This window comes from Cervus canadensis, chromosome 23 (assembly GCF_019320065.1).
Source record: "Cervus canadensis isolate Bull #8, Minnesota chromosome 23, ASM1932006v1, whole genome shotgun sequence".
Taxonomy (NCBI): Eukaryota; Metazoa; Chordata; class Mammalia; order Artiodactyla; family Cervidae; genus Cervus; species Cervus canadensis.
This window is the reverse complement of record NC_057408.1, coordinates 13967166-13978584: the sequence shown is the minus strand read 5'-3', so window position 1 is coordinate 13978584 and position 11419 is coordinate 13967166.

The window sequence follows — 11419 nt, the reverse complement described above, 5'->3', positions numbered from 1 at the left end:
ATCTATGAAAACTCCAAAGAAGGCACAGCTTGTCCGGGCTCATAGAAGTTGTGATGGTGATCACACCGGGAGGAGTTGGGGACTGAAGGCTCACGGAAGGGGGGCTTCCCTGGCGCTCCAGGGGTTCAGACTCTGCTCTCCCAGTGCAGGAGAACTGGGTTTGACCCCTGGGAGAGGAACCAGAGCTCAGCTGGTAAAGAACCCGCCTGCAATGCAGGAGACCCCGGTTTGATTCCTGGGTGGGGAAGATCCCCTAGAGAAGGGCTAGGCTACCCACTCCAGTGTTCTGGGGCTTCCCTGGTGGTTCAGTAAAGAATCCGCCTGCAATGCGGGAGACTTGGGTTCAGTCCCTGGGTGGGGAAGATCCCCTGGAGAAGGGCGTGGCAACCCACTCCAACATTCGTACCCGGAGAATCCCCACGGACAGAGGAGCCTGGCGGGCTACGGTCCATGAGTCACAGAGAGTCGGACATGACTGATCGACTAAGCACACAGCACGGAAACTAGATCCCGTGGGCTGCAATTAAAGATCCGGCACAGCCAAGTAAATACCAGAAAAAGAACTTGCTTTTTTAAAAAGTCATGGAAGAATTCCTGAGGCATTTACAATCTTCCATTTCTCAATCTGGATGTGTGCATGTGTTCAATTTGAGAAAATGTATCACACTTTTTTTGGACTATGTTATATATATATCCACTCAAAGTATAAATAAAGAAATACTGAATGGGGGTGGGTAGGAGCCATGCTAATTGGACTCACAAAGAAATGATACAACAGTAAAAGAAATATTTATTTAAACTTTTTCAGGATTCACCAGATGATATCCTTATTCTTTAATCTCCAAGTGGTGGTTTAAGAAATTCACAGAGGCTGGCATTTGTTAGTGGCAGCAGAAATGAAAATATGGAGCCAAATTTGATTTTAAAATCCGAGTCCAGGTGAATCAGTGTGTTTTTCAGTCCAACCAAATAACAGAACAGTGAAATAAAGATCTGAAATATAATTGGAACACTTGTCAGGATTTTGAAAGGAAACCACAGAGGTGACAATATTAAAATATTAGAACCAAGAAGTGAGTGTAAAAGACAACTTTATACTCCTTAGAAATAGAAAATGTAGCCATAGAGTGTAGGAAACGTGGTTAACTACCTAAAGTAGAAGTCAAGCCAACTGTGAGGCTGGTAGATCCTCATCTTAGTGGCCATCAAGACGAGGACAACAGGTGTAAGCACCAGATCTTACAGCCTCAGTTCTGGGGCCTGAGCAGTGTAGGCGCAGGGTTGATAGGTAGCGGGCTTGTGGTTTGAGCTCAGATCTTTGAAGTCCAGCACCCAGGCGTCTTGGCCCTCTCTGTTTCCAGATCACACGCAGCTCTTTCTTCGCTCAAAGATTCATTTAGCCCTTATTTGTACCTGCCCTGGACTCAGGAGGGTGATTTCTCGTATCCTCCAGAGCCTTCCTGGAGCGCCCCCTGAGACCTTCTCTGCCACCCGATATGAAATAGTCTTCCCCCTTCATCACCACTCTTGCTGTCTTCCTTTACAGCATGTAGAAACTATCGTCGGCCTGATTTCCTAGGTGGCGGTTTTTGTATTTATCAGTCTCCCAGACTAGACTATAAGCTCCATGGAGTGAAGGCCACACCTGCTATGTCTTCAGTTCTTCTTCCTGCCCTGGCCCAGAGGAGATGCTCAACTTTTATGACTATCTAAGGGCCTCCTTTGTGGCTCAGTGGTATAGAACCCACCTGCCAATGCAGGAGACACAGGTTCGATCCCTGGATCGGGAAGATCTCCTGGAGAAGGGTATGGCAACCTTGCCTGGAGAATCCCATGGACAGAAGAGCCTGGCGGGCTACAGTCCATCGGGTCGCGAAGAGTCGGACACAACTGAGGTGACTTAGCATGCATGCATGCGTGACTATTAAAAATAAAGCAAGCCTTAATTGTGCCAGGGGAACATGAGTTGTGCGATCCCGCAGACCAAGAGCAGTACTTGTAACCTCACTCTGCCGTTGACCTTCTGTGCTCTTGAACCTGAGGCTTCCTCTCTCGACCACGGATTTCCATTTCCTCGGGTGCATAAAATAGAGGCTTGACTGATAACATGCTGTCTCCGTTTTCCCCATTCTAATTCCCACTCCCTAAATGAAACCAGCTCACAACAACCTGCGCGGGCTGATGGCTTATCACCATTCCCAGGGAGGGCTGCATTTTAAATAGATAACACTCTACCTCCATCTCTGCTTTTAGGTTATCAGGCGGCAGGATAAGCGGAAAACAGTGGAACTGATCTGAGAGAGATAATTTTGCCCGAGGGCAGCCTAACCTAAAAGCCTGTCCCTATGAGTCAGCTGTCTGCAGAGTTCCTGCTTCTCTGGGCTTCAGCTTCCTCCCTCCTCTCTTCTGATTTCACAAGGGCCGAATTTTTAAATTCATTCCTGCCTAGGGACAGCAGCGGCCCCTCCGAAGTCCTTTGTTCCCCCTCAGGGTCGGGTCTCTAGCAGCCCCAGATTTCTACTTCCCGTTTCCTAGTGTGGTTCTATCTGGCAGGCAGGCACTGTAGTTTGTTGTTTTGGTTTTTTTTTTTTTTTTTCACACAGGATGGTATCATCTCTTGCCAAGCCTCCAGTTATTCATCGTGTTATTCTTCTGGAACTAAGTGTCCTAAGCAGGAAAATGAATGTCTGGGCAGCCGGGCCCAGGGTTGGCTCAGACAGTAAAACAAAGAGAGGAAGCACTGTGTGGTAATAACAATATTGGTTTTGAGACAGAATATAGCACTGGCCCAGGAGGGCTCTGTCCAGAGTCTTCTCTTGAGCTATTTGATCCAGTTGTTGTAAGAACCTGCAGCGGTGGGGGCTCTGCTTCCCACCACTGTCCGCACACACATGCCGTCTCTCTCTCTAATCTGAGTCCTGCAGGGCCCTAAGCAAGGGCTCTGTGATCTGCCCAGCTGATCCTAGCTCCTGATGAGAGGGAGGGTACATTTTGCCTATTCACAGGCCCCCGCCCTTGTTTTTTCCTTTGGCTATCATTTTCCTCCTGGGAGCCGAGCTTCGAGGTGGCCTTCTGTGATGGCTTGGTCTTAACTAACCCTCAGGGATGGGCTGTGGGCGGTGCTGGGCACCTGTCCACCCACCCCCACACCCCCCACCAGCGCGGAAGTGACGCTGGAATGACTTCGGTCATTGTTCCTTCTCTCAGAGTTTGCTTTCATCTCAGCCCCAAAATCCAGCCTCTCTGCCCTCAAGGTTTATTGCCAGAGGCGTTGATTTAAATAAATAGCCGCGCCATCAAAATGTGCTGGCTCCCATCTCAGTCGCAGAACCATTTTCTTTTTGTGCATGAGTCCCAGATTTCAAGAGATCTGGGCAGTGTCCAGGCCATCACCATTAACACCCTGAATGACAGGGACCCGAGAGAAGGAGGGGAAACTGCAAATGAAGAGGGACCAGTGTCAGCGGGGGGCAGTGTGTGCGTGCTCAGCCACTTGTCAGTTGCGTCCGACTCTTTGCAACCCCATGGAGCCTAGCCCACCAGGCTCCTCTGTCCATGGAATTCTCCAGGCAGGAATGCTGAGGTGGGTTGCCTTGCCCTTCTCCAGGGGATCTTCCCAACGCAGGGATTGAACCCAGGTCTCTTATGTCTCCTGCACTGGCAGGAGCGTTCTTTACCACTAGCACCACCTGGGAAGCCCCATCAGTGTGACTTGTGAAAAATGTACCCCTCCCCTACTGTTTTCTAAAAAAGGAAAAGGCTACATATATATATATAGAACAAACATCTTTCTTGGCAGAGTTTGCCTTAAATGTTTTCTGCCTCCAGAGCAAAAACTAAACTTCCTAGTTCTAGCTAGAAATTTATCTTACAGTTACCATCCCCATGACTCTACATGAGATCAGGGGACCAAAAACACCCGCATCTCCTGGGAGCAAGAAATGCAGACTCTTGGCCCCATTCCAGACCTACTGAGTCAGAATCTGCACTTTAACAGCTTCTCCAGGAGATTCATATGCTCCTTAAAGTCCAGGAGGCACTGTGATCCTCACCCACTGTGAACGTTTTTTAAACTGAAGTGAAGTGAAGTCGCTCAGTCGTGTCCGACTCTTTGCGACCACGTGGACTGTGGCCTACCAGGCTCCTCGGTCCATGGGATTTCCCAGGCAAGAGTACTGGAGTGGGTTGCCATTTCCTTCTCCAGGGGATCTTCCTGACCCAGGGACTGAACCCAGGTCTCCCACATTGTAGGCAGACACTTTACCATCTGAGCTACCAGGGAAGCCCTAGCACCATGTAATCTGAGAGAATTAGGAAGTATTTCTGTGCCCACAATAGGCTGAAGTCAACCATTCACAGGGAAATTGGAAACAAGAAAGTGCATTGATCTCCATGCACTTAGCAGTTAAAAAAAAGAAAAAACCTCTGACACCTGCTGGGATGTGTAAAAATTGTATTTTTCCATCCTTTTTCAAAATATTTATTTGATTAGGCTACACCAGTTCTTAGCAGGCTCTAGTCCCCTGACCAGGGATCGAAGCCAAGTCCCCTGCATTGGGAGCTAGGAGTCTTAGCCACTGGACCACCAGGGAGGTTTCCTCATCCTTTTCTTGTTTGACTTGTTTGGGCTTATTGGTAAAAAGCAGATTGGGAGTTTTTTGTTTTTGTTTTTCGTATTTTTGGAAGACAAAGGAAGCATACTTTGCTCTCAGGCCTAACAGACATGGTAGACAAATTTTAAGAGCTTTTGTAAAATAAGTAAGTAAACCAAGGGGATGTTTAATGTTAGTTATCTCTGTGAAGGAGCGGTGCTCTTTAGCTGGGTATTTGTGGGAGGCAGCTAGAGATGCTCCTAGCTGGCTTTCTGTTGACTTCCGAGCATCAGTGGACACACCTTTCAAATAACTACTATTGTATTGTCTTGCAAGGGGCTCCCCTTAGACTAGACCTTACAAGTTAACAGTTTATGACTGTTTATAACTCTGTATAACTTCTGTACTTGAGGAGGGCAGAGGTGGGGAAAGGAGCTTTGCAGAATCAGAGGTTCAGTGGGGAGGGATTGGCCTAGTAACTCCCATTTAAACTTGTGTCTAATTTTCTTAGATATTAACTACATAGAATAACATATAGGCCAAATCTTTTCCACATCATAATTTCTTAAACACTAGAGTACACAGAATATTAAATATGTACAATCTCCTCCCCAAACGTTAATCCTGAAAATCTGACTGTCTTAAACATTTCTATACCTAATTCAAATTCTTCTCCAGGTTGAAAGATAGTATTTTTAAAAAAAGAAACTATCCTTTCGAACTACCCAAATTTGGGGGTTGTCTTCCCATGTAATTTGGTGTGTTGGAATATTCGTTGGATTCTCGGCAGCCTCTCTGAAGGAACATGCTGAGTCTTATTTATAGTCTAGAACAGGGACTTGGACCTGCCGCTCCCGTGGCTATTATAACCTATTTCAGCCTCTCCCAGTCTATAACCCGTCTTGTTGGTCTCTTAATAGATTTTGTATGTATTTGGATCTTTAAGAAATGTGTTTCCTATCTTCCCAGGATTCTCTTCTTAAACTTCCAACCTCAGGAGCACACAATTCTTTCCCCACCTCTCCTCAGATTTATTGTGATAGAGTCGAAATATAATGCAGTGTAAGTTTAAGGCACACAAATGTTCTGATCTGATACATTTACAAATGTACCAAAATGATTACCCCACAGTGTAGCTGACACTGTCCATCCCCTCACATATGGTGAGAACATTTCCAAATCTATTCTCTCAGCAACTTTCCAAAATATAATACAGTGTTGTTAACCACAATCGCCATCTGCACATTAGATCCCCTGAAGATAATCTTATAACTGAAAGGACCACCCAGTATTTAAGGGCTCTGATTAGATTCTGGACCAAGCCCATGGCCTTACATGACAATCTGGTTACAAAGCCCAAGTCCATTCTGTTGACAAACTCCAACACACACACACACACACACACACACATACACATATACACAGAGGCACAACAGCCAAGGAACATAGAAATAATTATGAAGCGCAATGATGTCCAATTTCAGAGTTAAGGAATATCTTTTACATGAGAAGGGGAAAATATACAAATTGTCCTGCTTTTTCAGCAGCTTAGTACAATTTTAAGGAAATCAATATATTTCTAACCAGACACAGTATATAACAATATGTTTTAAAATAATATAAAGAGAAAATTGACATCTGGAAGGACTAGGAATGTTTGTGTAATTGAATGGTTTCTTACTTGAGTAAGAACTCCTACGTAAAAAGGGGAAATCATCTATTCTTGGTTCCTTGGATATCCATCTATGTAAAAGAGGAAGAGAAAATAACCCCCTTCCCCCCAGCAAAAAGTATGATTTTACTTTAGAACAAATCAGGAAAATTAAATATGCTGTCTCTATGATTTCTCTGCTTACAGACATTTTTTTTTTTACCTCAATGTCATAACTTGTATATATAAATATGCTAAGTGTTTCTGATGAAACTGAAGGACTTTCTACTTCCTGATAAGAATTTTGGGGACTAGAGCACCAAATTGTGACCAGTTGAGACTGAAAAGGGAAGGCTTGCATAAGACACTCCTTGAGATTTCTAGAGTCACCCATGCCCTCCATCAGTTCCCATATATTCAGAGAGTCTTTGTGGCTGTGGTTTCTGATGTCACTTTACAGTGGGAGGGGACTCTTTCTGGGATGCTATTTTTAGCTGAGATCTGTTTTTGTTTTTAAGTCACAAGTTTCCAGTTCTATAATGTTATTCAGCAAATAAGTCTCCTGTTTTTTGTTTTTTTATACCCACAGGCTCCTAGATAACTAGAAGAATATAAACGGATTAGGTAAGGTTAAATGTGTATAAATCTCATATAGTGTATTATTTAATTGCTATTGCCACCATATAAAATAAATGTTGTTTCAATTTTACAAGATTTGACAACTGACCTTAGGCACATAGCTGGTAAAGTGGGACAGAGTTGGGATTCAAACTGAGAGTCTTTAAGTTTCAAATTCAGGCCAGGTGAAGGTGCTTCTTGGGGGTTTACATCGGCATCTTATGAATTCCACTGAGGAAGGTTAAGTTCACGTGGTTTGAAATTATTACAAATGTCAAATATATTACCATAATGTAACTTCTCCTTTGACTACTCAAATGACGAGATATGTATATGCATAAAGTCTCAACCCACTCCAGTATTCTTGCTTGGAGAATCCCAAGCACAGAGGAGCCTGGTGGGCTACAGTCCATGGGGTCACAGAGTCATATATGACTGACTCTCATGTGACATAGCACTCATAAACCTTAAAATAACTTTATAAGAGGATCTATTGTACTTATGGGTTTCCTTGGTGGCTCAGTGATAAAGAATCTACCCACAATGCAGGAGACATAGATACGTGGATTTGACCCCAGGGTCAGGAAGATCCCCTGGAGGAGGGCATGGCAACCCACTCCAGTATTCTTGCCTGGAGAACCCCATGCACAGAGGAGCCTTAGTGGGTATAGTTCATGGGGTCACACAGAGTCATACACGACTGGGATGACTGAGCACATTATACTTATATTCGGGTTCATTTGTTGCTTGTTGTTTATTCAATCTTCATTCGGAGCTATTCTGGAAAAGTGTCCTTCCAGGTAGACTGTAATAAACAGGCTGTCATACTTTCTCTTCTAAATTTTTTTTCTTTTCTTTTATTATTTTTGGCCAAACTGTGGCATGCGGGATCTTAGTTCCCAGATCAAGGATGAAACCTGGGCCCCCTGCAGTAGAAACTTGGGGGTCCCAACCACTGAACCACAGGGAATGCCCATGGGCTGTCATAGTTTCTCATGGAATCCTACCCGTTTAGAATTTTGCCCCGAAAGGATTTATCTCAGAGAACAGTGAAGTTATTGGGATAGGAAGCTTTCTTGTGGCCTCCTCTGTCTTCTTTAGTTTGGAAGTTTTCTAGGCTTTTTCTCCTTGTTTTCCAGGTTTTTTATGGAGGACAGAATTTTGGAACAAAGTCTGGACTCTCATTGTGGGAGACTGAAGGTCCCGCCAATATAATGCCTGGAAATACTCATATCTAAACGTTTGTGTAAATATGAGGAGAGGGCCTGGTTGTTTTCAGAGCTGTTTCCTGCCCCACCTGGATGTTAAGAAGAAGAAGTTTGGAAATTTGTGCCCATCTGTTTTTTTTTTTCCTCTGGCTGTGCTGGGTCTTCCTTAGGGCTTCCCAGGTGGCTCAGTCGGGAAGAATCCACCTGCCAACGCAGGAGATATCGCTGGATATCTGGGTCGGGAAGATGCCCTGGAGGAGGAAATGGCAACCCACTCCAGTATTCTTGCCTGGGAGATCCCAGGGGGAGCCTGGTGGGCTACCGTCCAGGGGGTCGCAAAGAGTCAGACTCAACTGAGTGACTGAGCACACTCGGGTCTTCACTGTGGCCCACAGGCTTAGCTGCCCCACGCACAGCATGTGGGGTTTTAGTTTCCCGACCAGGGATCAATCACCAAATTCATGTTCCCTGCATTGGAAGGCAGATGCTTAACCCCTGAACCACCAGGAATTCTTTTTTTTTTTTTTTTAAGAATTAATGGGGGAACTACAAAGAACAGTATGGAGATTCCTTTAAAAAATAAAAAAAAGAGTTACCATATAATCCAGCAATCCCACTCCTCGGCATATATCTGGAGGAGATGAAATCTCTAATTCAAAAAGATGCATACAACCCCAATGTTCATGGCAGCACTGTTTACAATAGTCAAGACATAGAAGCAATCTAAGCATCAGTTGATGAATGGACAAAGAAAATGTGATACACACACATATGTGCATGTATATATACACAATGGAATACTACTCAGCCATAAAAAGAATGAAATTTGCAGCAACATGGATAGATCTAGAAATTATTATACTAAGTGAAGTAAGTCAAAGACAAATATATGATATCACTTATATGTGGAATCTAAAAAAATGATATAAATGAACTTATTTACAAAACAGAAATAGACTCACAGACATAGAAAACACATTTATGGTTACCAATGGGGGTAGCAGGGGAGGATAAATTAGAAGTTTGAGATTAATAGATACACACTACTATGTATAAAATAGGTAAACAACAAGGACCTACTACATAACACAGGGAACTATAGTCAATATCTTGCAATAATGGAGAAGAATATAACCTATACAATATATAGTATAATGGAATGGAATATATATACATTATAATGGAATGTATACTGGAAAAGAATCTGAAAAAGAATATATATATATATATGCACACATACATATAAAACTGAATCACTTTGTCCTATACCTGAAACCAACACAACATTGTTAATCAACTACACTTCAGTTTAATTTTTTTTAATTTTTTAAAAAAAGACAGTAAGTTGAGGAGGGAGGAGACATATGTATATCTATAGCTGACTCATGTTGATGTATGGCAGAAACCAACACAACACTATAAAGCATTTATCCTCCAATTAAATTTTGTTTTAAAAAAAGTAAAGGAAAAAAAAAGAATCAATGGTAACAGCCAAAATTTTTATTGTGAAGGCCCAATGTCATAAGGCTAAATATTAGGATCTCCCAGCTGGACATTATTTATTTAAGTGTCTTGAACTATGTTTTAATACTAACAGCAGCCGTGAAAGAAATAGTAAAAAAGAGCATAATCATTCAAGTCAAATTACTAATTCTCGATTTTTTAAACAGTGTAAAAACATCAAAAACAAGGTCGCAAAAACACTTTAAGGAAAACAAAGCTTATATTCTTTACAAATTTTAGAAATAGTTGCTAAAATGTATATAACTCATTAGATTTTAAGAAGAAACAAGAAAGTAGTGAGTGAGTGGTAATACCTAACTAAGAACACTAAATTTTAAAGAGAAATAGAATTCAGGATTAAAGTCATGTCATAAAACAGTGAAGAGAAGTTTAAAACTGGGAGTCTAGGGTTCTAATCCTCTCTCTGTTTCTAACTCTATATGATCCTGGGCAGGTCACCTCCTGTTTTTGGACTTCAGGGAAAATAATACTAAGGCCTGGCCCTTGCTTACTCTCTTTAGGGATCAGATTTCTCATCTGCATAGTCAAGGAAGTTTGAAAGAAAGTCTCCAGGTTATAACAAAGACTGTTTTCAAGGCAGCAAAAGTCTTCATCCTTCTCTTGATTTACATATTCATTTTCTCACCCACTTCCACATCACAAAGCAGCTCAATAAAACGGGAACTTTTTTCACCTATTTCTATAGTAGTGAAATTCCTTTTTATTTCAACATGCTCTTTTACTTGAAAATGCATTTTTTTAATGAAAATATATAATAAAAGATGAATAACATGCAAATAAAAAACTGTCACTCACAGACAATCCCAGGTGTCATTAATTTTCTCCTCTCTTTGGTAAGCTTTAATTACAGTACTTCTCTTTTTTAAGTGAAATCTGGGCAAAACCATTTGCTGTATTCATAATGTTGCCATGTTTTGTTTTGTTTTTTATTAAAAATAAAAAATAGTAAAGAATGGGAGAAAGACATAATCCTTTTATCTTCCTTTTTTCTGTTCAATGTAAATATATTTTTTCTTATATAAGTAATCTGTTTATTTTAAAAATTTCAAAAGCTTAGAAATATTAGAATTGAGAAGCAAAATCTTCTGTTATCTCATTCAACCAGAGATAATTATTTTTAGTGTATAACTTTCCAGACTTGTTTATATGAATACAGGAGCCTATGTACACATATATATTTAGAATAAATCATAAGGCATTTCCTATTCTACAATCTTTTCACACAGTGATATATCTTAACAGCTTTTCATGTAGCTCTCTCTTTAGACAAGTGGCGTAATAACAGTACACACCATTATTAATAACCAACCTGCTGGGAATTCCCTGGTGGTCCAGTGGCTGGGAGCCTGCTCTCACCCCGAGGGCCTGGGCTGGATCCCTGGTTGAGGGACTAAGGCCCACAAGCTGCCACCCCTGCTGTTTCACCAAGCCTTTGTCACTCATACACACTGTACCAATTATTTTGTCCAACTTGATATCTGTGCTTCACTTTATGATACAGTTTTGCAGGTAGAGTTGTTTTCATCTTTTTAGGCAATTAGAGTTGACTATCGCTCCCTTCACAGATTTTAGCATTGGTTCTATTCTAGGCAGGCCCTACCCCATCAATTATAAAAATATTTTCCACTGTTTTCTACCAGTATTTTCTTTTACCTCATTGTGGTCATTCATGCAGTTACTTCTTTCTTTTTCTTTCCAGAGGAAAACAATTTGACACAAACTGCCCCCTGGAAAGGTGATCAGATCAGTGGCTCAGTTGTGTCCGACTCTTTGCGACCCCATGGACTGCAGCACACCAGGCCTCCCTGTCCATCCAAAAAGGTAAT